Raw genomic sequence first — 14,347 nt, 5'->3', positions numbered from 1 at the left:
TTTCCAAGTTCCAACTGGATTTTCTTTCTGAAACTGAAACAAAGAAGGAGAAGAAGAAGGACCTCTATATATTTCAGATTTGGTGGGCTTTCCTTTGTATCGAGACCTTTATTTTGTTGTCGACCTCCTGCTATTTGCTGCAAGAATTCTCCTCAAATCCTCCAGAAACTCCTTTTCCTTTAACCAAAATCCTCCAATTCGTCTCCATTCTTAGCGATCAAGAACGCCAACTGCTGCCAAGTCAAAATGTTGAACGGGATAAATATGATGGATCCAGAATTGATGAAACTTGCTCAGGAGAAGATGAGTCGGATGTCACCAGCTGAATTCGCCAGGATTCAACAACAGATGATGGCTAATCCAGAATTGATGGAGATGGCATCGGAGAGCATGAAGAATATGAAGCCTTAAGATTTGAAACTGGCTACAGAGCAATTGAAACACACGCGTCCAGAAGAGATAGTAGATATGCATGCACGTGTTGATGCCGAAGTCAGTTACAAATTGAATGCATCTCAGATGCTCAAGAATCAGGGAAATGAACTTCACAGCCAGGGAAAGTTCAACGATGCCATGCAGAAGTACGTACTTGCAAAGACAAATTTGAATGGCCTTCCATCCTCTAAAGGAAGATCACTACTGATGGCATGCTCACTCAATTTAATGTCATGTTACTTGAAAACAAGGCAGTATTATGAATGTATAAAAGAAGGTTCTGAGGTACTGGCATGTGATGCACAGAATGTGAAAGCTCTCTATCGGAGAGGTCAAGCATGTAAAGAATGTGGTCAATTGGAAGATGCTGTCTATGACCTGAGCATGGCACATGAAGTTTCCCCTGATGATGAAACTATTGCGGATGTTCTAAGGGAAGCTAAGGAAAACTTCGGTACAGAGGGCAGTGTGTCAGCAGTTCTGCACCAAGAAGACTGGTTATTGAAGAAATAACTGAAGAAGTTGAGACTGTCTCGTCTGCCAACCATAATATATAACTCATCTACAGAGTATTCTATGGCACAACTACAGGAAACCAGAGACATTCCCAAGACTCAAATTGCAGCTGACTCTGAGGTTCTGTCAAACAATTCAGAGCGTTTGCAGGCTTTAAAAAATGACCCAGCAACTCTCAGAGATTCATCTGTTAAAACCAACATGATGCAGCAACTTAATCATCACAATATAAGGATCAATTCACAATTACACAAACACATATTAAAAGCATAAACATATGAACAAGAGATCAACGCCGAGAAGAGAATTCCTAATTCATTAGGACACCCACCTGCATCCATACTCTTGATTCTATCCAAGATAGTCTGACCAAGGGAAACCATGTTGACATCCATTTCCGCAGATGGTTATCACAGCAACCTTACCAAAAGAAGAGTCTTCTACCTTCTACTACTGTTTAACCTCACTCTATGGAAAATGAACTGTTTGTTACTTGTAGTAGAGGCAGGGACTTCTCCTGCTAATATATAGGCATTAATCCAAAGAGTCCTCTCTCCATAAAAGAGCCCAGGTTATCTGCCTAAAGCTTATCGATTAGGAGACTTAAGTTTATCACATTAACTTGATGTTAGCCAGGTAGAGTTAACTTGAACTTCTAACTCCTATTAAGAGATATACATTCTCAATAGGTAACTAGATAGAGTTAAAGCATTATATTTCCTGTTATTTATCTTAAACTAAATCAGTTCTCATTTACTTAATGCTATGAGATAATGTGAAGTCCATATTTTCCAACATCATCTCTAACACTAGCATCATTCAATGCTTACAGACAAGGTTCATCAAAGTATTGCCGTGAAAACTCTGCTGTAAATGTGGCTCATGATGAAGGTGAAAGTAGTTCTCATGGAATATTAACAAATGTGAGAAGTACTCCTCAGTCGAGCTTCCCTGCTGCCTCTGCTGTTGATTTCCAAGAACAAATGAGAAACCAAATGAAAGATCCTGCAATGCGGAAGATGTTGTCATCAATGATGAAGAATATGAGTCCAGACATGTTGGCAAACATGAGTGAGCAATTTGGTTTGAATCTTTCCCGGGAAGATGCGGAAAAAGCTCATCAAGCAATGTCTTCATTTTCACCAGAGTCCTTGGACAAAATGATGCAATGGATGGATAGGATGAATTCAAAGAGGAGTGGAACGTGCAAGGAAGACAAAGAATTGGCTGCTGGGGAAATCCGGTTTGATTTTGGCAATAGTAATGATCATTCTTGCAGTAATCCTTCATTGGTTGGGATACATTGGTGGGTAGACTGTGATTATGCTCGTGGTCTTGAAAGATCGATTCAAAGTCCAAACCAGATAAATCTTGTCGAAAGAGAATATGTACCTAGGTCGCTAGTTGTAGTAAAATTTTAGGAAAATTCTATAGTACACACCAGTATTTTATACACACATTTACAAATGTGACAACAAATTTGTTGTCAGAGTGGTAATGTTGAGCCTATTTTATGTAATCTTAATTCTAATAATGGTAATTACACCTCCTACTACATTGTTATAAGCTTTTGAACAAATTCGTTGTCAATGTTGTAATTTTTGTTTAACTATATGTAAATAGTGTAAATGAATATGGTAACTTTTGTTCTCAATGTTATAATTTTGATTCAAATAATTGTAATTTTTTGTTCAAATAGATGTAAAATGAGTGTATGAGATACTGCTATGTACCATAGCTTGTCTCAAAATTTTAAAGACTTTTTGTAGTTGGTATATATATTGTAAAATGAACATGCATTTGCGAGATAAATTTCGTTACCGTGGTTCTGAGATCTATATGGAATTGACTCGTGATAATGAACAATAATTTGTATCCTATACCGGTTGATAAAAACCTCGATTCAACCTGCCACCATCTTTTTCTCCTTTCATCTCTTAATTGTTGGGAAAAATAACAAAAATCGTTTGAACCTTGTATTCTCTTTAGGTTTTCATTATTTTATGGGCAAACGACGTCATTGTGCAAGACAAATGTTGCCAAAAGTCATCAACCAAAAATCCAAAATCATCACTTGCCTCATCAATTTGGCAAACCCTGCTTTATCCCTTTTTTAATAACCCCTTTAAAGAACAAGAGAATTGCAATTCCAAATAATTAACCAGGGAAAAGATACAGACATGTAAGATATTATTCTCATCGCAAGAGTGCTGTGATACCAGTATATGACAAATCCATACATACTGGAACTGAATCCAAACAGGCATGCATGAATTTGAATCTTCTCAGGAATCTCATCTTTTATTTTATTATTTATATTTCTTTGAGTAGTAAATTATATATCACGTACCGAATTTAAAGACTATAAATGTCTATAATACTGGAACTGAATCCAAACAGTCATGCATGAATTTGAATCCTCTCAGGAATCTCATCTTTTATTTTATTATTTATATTTCTTTGAGTAGTAAATTATATATCACGTATCGAATTTAAAGACTATAAATGTCTATAATCAATTCAAACCGATCAAAATGACAAATTTAAAGACTATAAATGTCTATAATCAATTCAAACCGATCAAAATGACAATTCTATTATTAATTATAAAAAAATAGTACTCTAATAAAAGAAGCTGTGGACACGCAGTGGCTCGTGAAAATAAATCTCTTATGTGCAACATTACGGTTCCAACGCCTAAGCTCATGCATTCCAGCCAAATTACGAAAAAGAGTACAGAGATTTAAGAAAATACTATACTCAGAAGTATAAAATTAATAGTGTCCACGTCCTATCTATGAATTTGACCATTAATCACATACAGTTTGTATTAGACTCGAGTGTTTTTTTCTTCTTTGTCACTATAATCTTCTCACGCATACATATTGCCAACATTTAACTTCTATACAAAACTTAAAAATTATTCGAGGGACCAAGGTTCAAGTTCCTCACTCCCTCCTAGTTCTCAGGGGTTTAGGCAAGAGCCCTCTCCATGCATGAATTTCATGGCATGGTTGTCTTGTAGCTTCACTTATTTAATGGGGCTCTGGGGAGGGATGTTGAGAGCTGAAACATTACAACTTGAATTTTTTCTCTAGGGTCAAACAGGTACAAAATTATTGTGATTAATTTTCAGTGTTTCCAGTAAACGGCTGTCAAACGGTATTTTACAGAGGCATTCATGTCTTTTTGCGTTCGTTGCACCCATTGTTCATGTACAGTTGGTGTGCACGTACCAATATCGTTTACAATGAAGGTCAGGAGTTCCCCTGTTTAGAATATAAATCTCACATAGAAAAACAAGGACCTTGTGAATGTGTTTATAATTATTTGAGCCACTCCAACTAGTGTTAATTAGTTTGAGTTCTGTTTTAGTTCTGAATTGTTTTTGGGAATAGTTTTGGTATTGTCCTTCATTCTCCACACTTTGTATTTTTCTTCTTTTATTAATTAAAGGTTATTTAATCAAGGAAGGGCGGTAGGTGTTAAGAATATATACATTCCACATAGGAAAAATGAGACCTTGCCTATGAGTTTATAAGAGTTTGGGCAACTACATCAATTGTCAATTGATTTTGGATGTGAATCTCAGATTACTTTATCAGTAGGTTCTCAGGTGAAGTGAGTATGTTCAAGGTTGTGTAGGTGCTTTATCACTCCTTTCAATCTGATATCGCCTAATCCTTGTTAGATTATTAAAAAAAAAAAAAAAGACATCATCTTCTTTGGCTTTTAAAAAAGATGGTTTCTTTGGCTTTTAAAAAAGAAAAAGAAAAAGATGGTTTAATACAATTATCAGTCTTAAACTAACTACTTGTATCTAAAAGAAAAAAAACAAATTCTTAAACTAACTACTGAAGGGTATACACATTCAGCATAGTCCCACAGCAACCCTAAACTAATAACTTCAAAATGTGTTGCATGCAATAATATTTTAATTGCTCAAGCTTCTTCCATGTGCAACTAGATGGAGGTATAACATTCCTATCCAGGAGTGATAATCGCCTCACTACGTACTTGAGAATTGAGATAATAGTACGAATGTATCCCGGCAACAAAAAAATCAAGGTGTCTTCCTCGACTGTTGTCTTTTGAGGGTGTACGTAAAGGAGAGGTCGTATAGGTTTTGGATTCATTAAGGGAGTCATTGCATGGACATTGATTACAAAGTGGTGTGGAAGTCACAAAGTGGTGATTGCAATGATCGTGGAGAATTAACAGATTGTCACCTAGCAAAGCTAGGATCGATGCAGAGAAATCAGATGTAAAACTTGGTAGCCTAGCCATGTTTACATGTCGATCATAACAAATTTGAAAAAGAAAAGGTGTTAGATAGAGATTGACATCTGAATGAAAAGAAATTCATATCCGCATAGACACTGGAATACATGTATACTTTATATGCTGCACTGCCACCTAATGCCATGTTTATCATATGTACCGGTCAAGACTCAAGAGGCATCAAACGTATATAAGACTAACCAAAGCCAATCAAATCAAACGTTGAGACGCATGTATGCATCCCAAACACCTAATTAAACATTGACCAAAGAATGCCCTACTCGCAAGATGGACAACTTCTTTGCCTCTAGCAAACTGTATTTTCTATTTTTCACTTTGTAGTTAGCCCTAGCAAATGACATTTGTGAGTATGTGGCTGTCAACTTCGATCATTATTACCGATAAGAATTTGATACTTCCTTATAGAGTTTTTTTATTGGAATCTCTAAATTTACTCATTCACTCCTATACTTTTTACACTTCTTATCAAATTTTCAAATACTAAATTTACTCACTAAAGCTCACTAAACTTCCTCAAATAACCTCACTTATATAATTTGCAAACAAATTATTATTTTTAAAATAAAAAATTTAGTCATTTCAATGATTTAATAACTCTTTAAATCTTTACTAAATATACATTTCTTAATCAAATTTGAGTTTCAAAAATTAATGTCTAATCAATAAGAAAATGCCATGAACTATTCTGTTTTTTTTTTTATTTTTTTTTTCTATTTTAGCTGTGCAAAAAAAAAATGAAGAAATCATTTGTTTATATTCTCAAAAAAAAAATCATTTGTTTTTTAATGTTTATTTTTTTCTGAATTTTTCGTACCACATGATTAATTATTTAAATATATATATTATTTTAAATGCTATTTTTTTTTTTTAACAAATATAATGGATTGACTTAGATTTAGATCATAAATCATAAGAGAATTTATTTTGTTTTCCCTCACCAATATGCGTTCAACATATATATCATACATTTTTATGTCACATGATCTTAATCATATTTTTAATTCTTATTAAATATATATGAATGTTTTAATGAGTAGTGAAATTGGAAAATGAAAATAGATAAGGAAAATAATAAGAAATACAATCTAATATTATTGAATTAGAAAGTCTACATAAAATAAACATAATATTTTTTGGTATAATTATTGTCCTTAATTATCATTTTATAGTAGGTTATATATGTCATTTAATAATTCATAATAGAGTGAGGTCAAGTGAGCAGATTTGAAGGTCCCAATAGAAACTCTCTTCCTTATATTAATTAGTTAGCTTCTCGAGTAAGCTAAGAATATGATACTGTGATGCCCCCGAAATTCGTAATTATTTTCCGAGAATTTTTTGGAATTTAATTAGAGGTTTGGACGGTTTCATGGCTCGGGGATGGAGCGGAAGTGTTTTGGACGAATTTTTATTTGGAAAGTATGATTTTAGGGAGGTTACTAAGGTTGACTTTGGATACATTGAGATTCTCCGAAAACTTCCTTTAAGAAAGTTGTAGAGCGCGTCAATACAAGTTCATGGACATATGGAACGCGAAATCGGAGTTCGTATGTGAAAGTTATGAACGTTTGAAGTTTTGGGAAAGTTCTATAAATAGGAGTTTCCATTTTCGGAAACTTACTATTTCCATTTTCCATTTTCCTTTTCCGGAAACCAGAAACGCTCCGTTCTCTCTCCTCACCCGCGATTGACCCGACCCGAACCCGGAAACCCGACCCTGCTTTTCCTGCGAGCTCCGGCAGTCTCCGGTGACGAAACTTTCCAGATAAGTTCGTCATTGCCGTCCGCTCCTCCCTGTGGTGTCCTCTAGCGGCGATTCGCGGCGGTGATGGCACTAGAAGGAGGCAGAGTTCGGTGTATTCGAACCCGGTAGGAAAACACAGCTCCAGTGAATTCGTGGCTTCATGCTTCCTTGGTTGAGTTAAGAGAAGACTCCCTGATCGATCTGTGGTGGTTGTTTGGATTGATTTACGTGGAAATCGGTTCAACTCGGATTGAGCAAAAAACCAAAGCTTGTGAGGTACTTGACGAAGTACTTTGGACGGTTATTTTGTGGATTGGCTGCTTTGTTATGTATTGAAGACGCAGCGGGAGTTTCGAGGTGAGTAATCTCACAATGTTCATTTATGAACAGAGTTACCATTATTGTTTTGGCGTTAATTATTTAACTGCAAACTATAGTTGTTATTAATAGGCATTCCTGAGCGAATGACTATGTGTGTGTGTGTGTGTGTGTATATATATATATTTATGTGAAATATATATATACTCTTGTGGATGATGTGTGATGAATAATATGCATGATGGTGTTCATATTATTGTTGAATGTGACTTTTCAGGAAACAATATTATGGAAAAAGATGTTTTCTATTGTTTGAAAAGTATTGAGCTTGATGTTACATTTTTGAGTCAAGCGTGACTCATTTTAAATGTATTGGTCCTTGTACCAAGGGTCACAAATGGTGAGCAGGGATTGGGAAAGCCGAAATTAGATGTTTGTAACGTTTCTAGGTCGGGTGTGACCTACTTAACGGTTGATTCTAAGACCAGACGGGGTCTAAAGATCATATGTGACAGATGGTGACAGGTCGCAGATGCTGACCGAGGCAAGGAATTGGGGAATCACGCCTTTGGCCGGACGAGTGGTTACGCTCAGTTAGAGCTCTAGTCTGTTGTTGGTACATCATGGGGGGTAGCGGGGAGCTATCTGATGCTCATGAGTACATGTTTTTAAAAGAGAGTTTCGGTGATTCTTTCTTTTAAATGTCCTGAGAGGACTTGTGAATCATATTCTATTTGTTAGGTTAACGATAGATATGATTGAGGTGTGTGTTGATGTGTTGTTTTGTCTAGGTTGGACTGAATTGTTGTTGGTACATCATGGGGGGTAGCGGGGAGCTATCTGATGCTCATGAGTACGTGTTTTTAAAAGAGACTTTTGGGGATTCTTTCTTTTAAATGTCCAGGGAGGACTTGTGTATCATATTTAATTGTCAGAGTACGTTTCAATTATTATGATTTTGTCACGGTGTGACTTTTGTTGTGATTTGGGGGAATTGCATATTGAATTGTCAGAGTTTCAATTCATATGATTTTGTCACAGATGGTGACCAAGGCAAGAATGGGTAATCACGTCCTTGGCCGGACGAGTGGTTACAATTTCAGTCAGAATTCTAGTCTGTCTGATATTATAGCTTATGGGGGTAACAGTCGAGGTTGCTGGAGACTCATAAGTATGTAGTTTAAAGGAGGGTTTTGAGAGTATTCTTCTTTTATCATCTAGACGAGACTTGAATTGTTTCTTGATGGTTAAGTTAGCAAATAGAGTATTGTCACAGCGGTGACTTATGTTGTCCTTTCAATGGAAATGATATGGAAGGTTAGAAGGAATCATGGTTGCATGTTTTCCTTAATGTGATGTGTGTGAGTTATTGATTGATGTTCATGAGTTACTCATATATACGAGCTTTCTTTCATAAGCTTACCGGGTTTTGTGTGTGGAAACCCGGTGCACCATTCTATGGTGTAGGGGTTAATCTTGTAGGTCAAGGTAATCGTGACTGAAGCTGAGGTAGCTTGTTGGTAGCTGACTGGGTAGGAAGCAAATTTTGTTGGCTTTGCCATTGTTATGACTTCCGCTATGTAGTAAGCTCTGAGGAGCATTTACATTTTATTTTGTGATGACAATTTAATTCGTAAGTTGTGTAATATGTGACTCTGTCGAGTGGGTCAATATTTGAAGTTATGGGTTCAGGGCATCAATATGTACTTGCTGTAAAGGGAAGATGCCTCCATGTATTTTGCATTGATGGCTAAATGATCGCGCATGTATAATTATGAGATTATATATCGATTTTTTTGTTATGTTAAAAATCAGGGGCGTGACAGATACCCATCCACATGCACCAGTACGTTGCCAACAAGATTCATGTCGATAGATCTCTATGTTGGTTACATAAATCTTTATATTCATAAGAGGTATTTTAATTAAGGTTCAATTTGCTACATCAATTTTTATTGTAGTCTGGCCATTTTTTTTATTTTTAATTGCGGTCCAACCAATTTTTTCATTGTCCATTTTGCCCTTCAAGGTAAATAAAGGAAACAAATCAAAATCTCATAATTTGGGGACTTTGTTTTCAGTTTAAATATTTAAATTTTGAATTTCAAATTCCTAAAATCTACTCAAGAAAATTATAATAAATCATATGGCAGCTAAATCTATATAAACATATCATATATACCTACATGAAAGGTCAATAAATTATCAACACAATTATTGTATATCTTATATAATTAAACCAATTCTTGAGGGAATGATTAAATTTTTGAAGTACCATATATACCCTCACATAATATAGATGTTAAAAAATAAATTATTTCTATATGAGGATAAGACAGTCAATTAACTGTATCATATTTGAAAAAATTGCAATACATCCCATGAAAAAAGGAGAAGGTTCCACAAAATTAGAAGAGAAATTGCTGTAACTTTTTAAAATTAAAAATAAAAGCAAATTGACATGTGCGGAGCACGTGTTAAGGGGCTAGTATATCATAGAGTCAAAAAAAAAAAAAAAATAAGACAAACTAAGTAGCGTCGTTGACACAACAAACTTAGAGATATAGTAATGGACTAGTCCATGGTCGTGTTTTAAAATTATTCCTACTTAATAGGTAGAGAAAAAGAAACCAACACTACTCTACCTTTGTAATAGGTATGAAAGTGCAATTTTTATGCACAAGGTAATGAAAAAAGCATTCTAAAAAAAGAAGAAGAAAAAGGTAATGAAAAAAGAGCAAGGTAGTTTAAACATGGTTCCTAATAAGAAGGTAGGAAAAAAAAATCGTTGCATCTTGCTTTTCCCCTTAAGAAATTACCTCTATACTAGGTATCAAAATTGCAAACATATCTATGCACAAAGTAATGAAAAAATTGCAACTTAGTTTTAACATTGTTCCTAATTAAAAGGTGCGGAAAAAAAAAAAAACCATAGCAACTTGCTTTTCGCTTAAGATATGAAAAATGCATCTCACTTTCCAAAATATCTCTCATTTGTACGATTTATCTTAAGGTGCAAAGGTAGATATGCACAAGGTAAAATATTACCTCTTTAGATGGATCAAAACCTTCTTACAAATTCCCATATGAAATATCTATTTGATTGTATAATGAAGTTGAACAACATGACAATTCTATAATGAAGGTGTAAAAACAAGAAGAAAGCGATGGGAATAAAGAAGAAAAAAAGAGACAAGATATATATATATATATATATATATATATATATCTTCTTATATAATTAAGCCAATTCTTGAGGGAGTGGTTAAAATTTTGAACTACCATATATGCCCTCACATAATATAGGTATTAATAAATAAATTATTTCTAGATAAGGATAGGATAGTCAATTGACTATATCATATTTCAAAAAATTGCAATACCTCCCACGAAAAAAGGAGAAACTTTCCTAAAATCAGGAGAGATAACTTTTTTAATTTAAGAAAATTAAAATAAAAGTCAATTGACATGTGAATTAAGGGGCTAGTGTGTGTGTGTGTAGTGTAGAAAAATGATGGTAAGGTATGATAATTTTACTTAAGTTATTTTTTTTTAATGAGGATGCATCAATTAAGGATTTTGTTGTGCTGATAACATATTATAATTGGTATGGTTTTTATGAATACCAAATTAATTGAAAAATAACATTAACTCTCAATTAAGTGACTCATAAATTATTGATTGTTTTGAGTAATATTGTCATGGGTAAATTCGGTATGTGAAAAAGTAGAAGTTGACTCATCATGTTGATATAGGAAAGTAAACTGATGTGGATGCCTAGTCACTAAACCGCAATTAACAAAAAAATTTATCCGAATTACATTCAAAATAGGTCATGGTGTTTGGACTTAAAACTAATTCTAAGCCTAAAAAAAAAATAGAAAGAAAAATAAAATGAAATGGGGAATAATGGCCAAGAATATCGTAGAAATATAGAATGACTAAAAGGCAAATGAAAACAAAACACCAAAAGTGACATGAAAGAATTAAGAATAGAATAAAAATGTTTCTATTCAATCATATTCACACGGGCAAGAAGAAGGTGGACCTTAGGCAGAGTTCTTACTCTTTCTCTAGTGCGTTTGGTGCTGTTTCTAGGCTTGATTTCTCTCGAAATCCGGAAACTCATTGATGCTCTTTTAGGCTATCATCCATCATCAAGTCAATCTACCTTCTCTACTCTCCCACTCCACTCCTGCAATCTTGTTACTCCATTCATGGTTTGGACCTCAGCAGAGTTTGGAAGATTTTTGGCAATTGGTGTTGCGATGTTCGAGGATACACATTGAAGGTCTGGATTGCTTATACCTTTTCTGCAATTAGGCTTGACGTGGTGGCTAGTGCTCTTAACTGCGGTGGAGACGTGGACCATCTACTTGATTGGTATTGGTGTTGGTATAGGGAGGCTGATTTCTCATTGCTTAACGGGGATAGTGAAGCTGCGGCTGTAGTTGTCTATAATAGAGGTGATTCTAGCTAATATGGTGACGGCGGCAACGATTGGTTTGCTAGTGCCTGTGCTAGGATTTTTTAGTAAGCTTGGGTTGTCTGGATTTGGTGCATTAAATTGAGCTAAGGTTAGAGACTTCTTGGGCCTGAACCTTATCCTAATTTGATTGGATCTTAGTTTTATTTGCCTAATAAATGGATTTTTGCTATTTGTCTACTTACTTTTAGTTTCTCTAGTTGTACACTAATTGAGGTCTGAAGGCGACTAGTTTTACTGTTATGAGAGTTAGGTTAGTAAATATTTTAGTCCTTTAATAGGCTCGTTTGTCTTTGAATAAGAGAGCTAAACTTGTTTTTTCAATTAGGGCACTTGTCAGTTTGTTTGGTAGCTTGTGCCATTTATGCGTGGTTTAAAACAAAAAATTGATGTATGTGCCTTCTGACTATGAATAAGTAATGAAATTATCTATATTCTTAAAATATTAAAAAAAAAAACATTAACACCAGGAAAAAAAAAAAAAAAAAGTAAAACGTGCGCGATAATGTTTTTTGACCTTCACTGTAAGATAGGAATATCTATACTATCATTAAGAGAAGAGAGTTTGTTACCTAAAATCAATAATTTTGACAGAAATAACCCCAAAAGATTAAAAAACTTTGAGAGTTAATTAAATTACAAGGACAATTATGACATTTACAAAATATATTTTTATTAAAAAAATAGACAAAAAAAAAAGCCACAATCCACTTTTCTCTCCCATGATCTTATGCCTACAATAACCGTTTTCTTTCTTATTTTCTGTAAAAAAAAAAAAATACTTGCACAAAATTATAAGGACAATTATGACATTTGCAAAATATATTTTTATTAAAAAAATAAACAAAAAAAAAGCCACAATCCACTTTTCTTCCCATGATCTTATGCCTGCAATAACCGTTTTCTTTATTATTTTCTAAAAAAAAAAAAAAAAACTTGCACATGCAGAGCATGTGTCATGCGTGGAGCTAGTATTTTTTTTTTTATAAAAAATTACTCACTAGTGTCATTTTGAAACTTTAATTAGTTATAAGGTCACTTTGGAGCCCAAAAACGTCAGCTTCTTTTTGTGCTATGCCTATTTTGCCTCAGATCTCTCTTATCTTCTCTGATGGAGCCTATTTGATTCAAATAGAAATCGCATTCTCTCTCTCTCTCTCTCTCTCTCTCTCTCTCTCTCTCTCTCTCTCTCTCTCTCAACTTGGTCTTGCCTGACAACGGCAACCTTTGTCACAGTGCAGGTCAACTTGGTGGACTCATCGATGGCACTGATTCTCCACCACTCAGACACCTCTTAGCTTGGGACGAAGCATATTGGGACGGCAGGGGATTGCCAGTGTTCGTCATGATGCCGATCGACTTGGTGGAATGATGAACGAAGAAGATCGGAGACCGAAGTAGCCGGTGGTTGTTTTGGTTTAGTAGAGAGAGCATGGGCGACGGCAACCAAGGCCTCTTGGCTAATTCAATTTCAAATTCAAACCACGGTAGCAACAAGCAACACCTTCTACAACAACAAGGAGATTTTCCTTCATGAACTCATCAGCAATTCCTCTGATGTAATTGCTCGCTCTCTCTCTCTCTCTCTCTCTCTCTCTCTCTCTCTCTCTCTCTCTCTCTCTCTCTCTCTCTCTCTCTCTATTACATAATTTGGCTTTCTCAATTTGTAATGTCCGATTATAATTGCATTAATCCTAGAGTTGTTTTCAGATTATTGGTTTATTGGTTGGGAATTGAATTTGAGATTGATAGGATGTGATTGGGTTTGTGTAGGCTTTGCAGAAAATTTGATTTGAAAGCCTTACGGAGAAGAACAAGCTTGATGCTTAACTGGAGCTTTTCATCATACACAACAATACGCTCTCAATCATTGACAGTGGTATTGGCATGACCAAAGCTGGTAATAATTCAATGATCACTTCTTTTAGTTTGCTTTGTTTAGTCAAACTTATGATACAATGTAAGTGAGGCATAGAAGCATAGAAGCTATTGCTGTAGCTAGGTTCATGATGTTAGTGATGTTGGTTTGCATTTTTTGCTTTTGTGGTCAGGAGGATTGCTTTCCTATATTATTAGATTGATGTCAGGCTCTGAAAAGGAAATTTTGCATAGACAACATGATGTCGTCTGTAGGATTGGTTTCTTATATTCCTACTCCATGTTCTATGTTTCATAAATATAATTTGTTTTTGGTTTTTTCTATTTTATTGCAGTACCTGATGAACCAATCTAGTTGGTTGGGGTATAGGAATGAGCAAATGGGGGTGGGGGCGGGGTACCCGCTGGTTTTCCCCGCATTTGTCAAGGGGGGCGGGGGCGGGTTTGGCGACCCGAATGGGTATACCACAGCGCCGTAATATTAAGCCAATAGGAGCTCGATACGTCGTCGACATACCGTAGACCTACCAACTTAATACTACAAGGCCTTTTTGAAAATACAATTTTTAGAAAATAGGAGACCAAGAAAAACTTTTAAGAAAAGACTTTAAATCAACAACCCAACACTCAAATGAACAAGTCTGGAAATGCTTAAAAATAAAGTGGGC

General features: G+C 35.0%; 1 pseudogene; it reads left to right on the top strand.

Annotated features, from left to right (window-relative positions):
• Positions 1 to 246: 246 nt before the first annotated feature.
• LOC112166073 lies at positions 247 to 2,372 on the top strand (annotated as a pseudogene).
• Positions 2,373 to 14,347: the final 11,975 nt, after the last annotated feature.

Source organism: Rosa chinensis, chromosome 1 (genome assembly GCF_002994745.2).
Source record: "Rosa chinensis cultivar Old Blush chromosome 1, RchiOBHm-V2, whole genome shotgun sequence".
Taxonomy (NCBI): domain Eukaryota; kingdom Viridiplantae; phylum Streptophyta; class Magnoliopsida; order Rosales; family Rosaceae; genus Rosa; species Rosa chinensis.
This window is presented reverse-complemented; position numbering and strand designations above follow the sequence as displayed.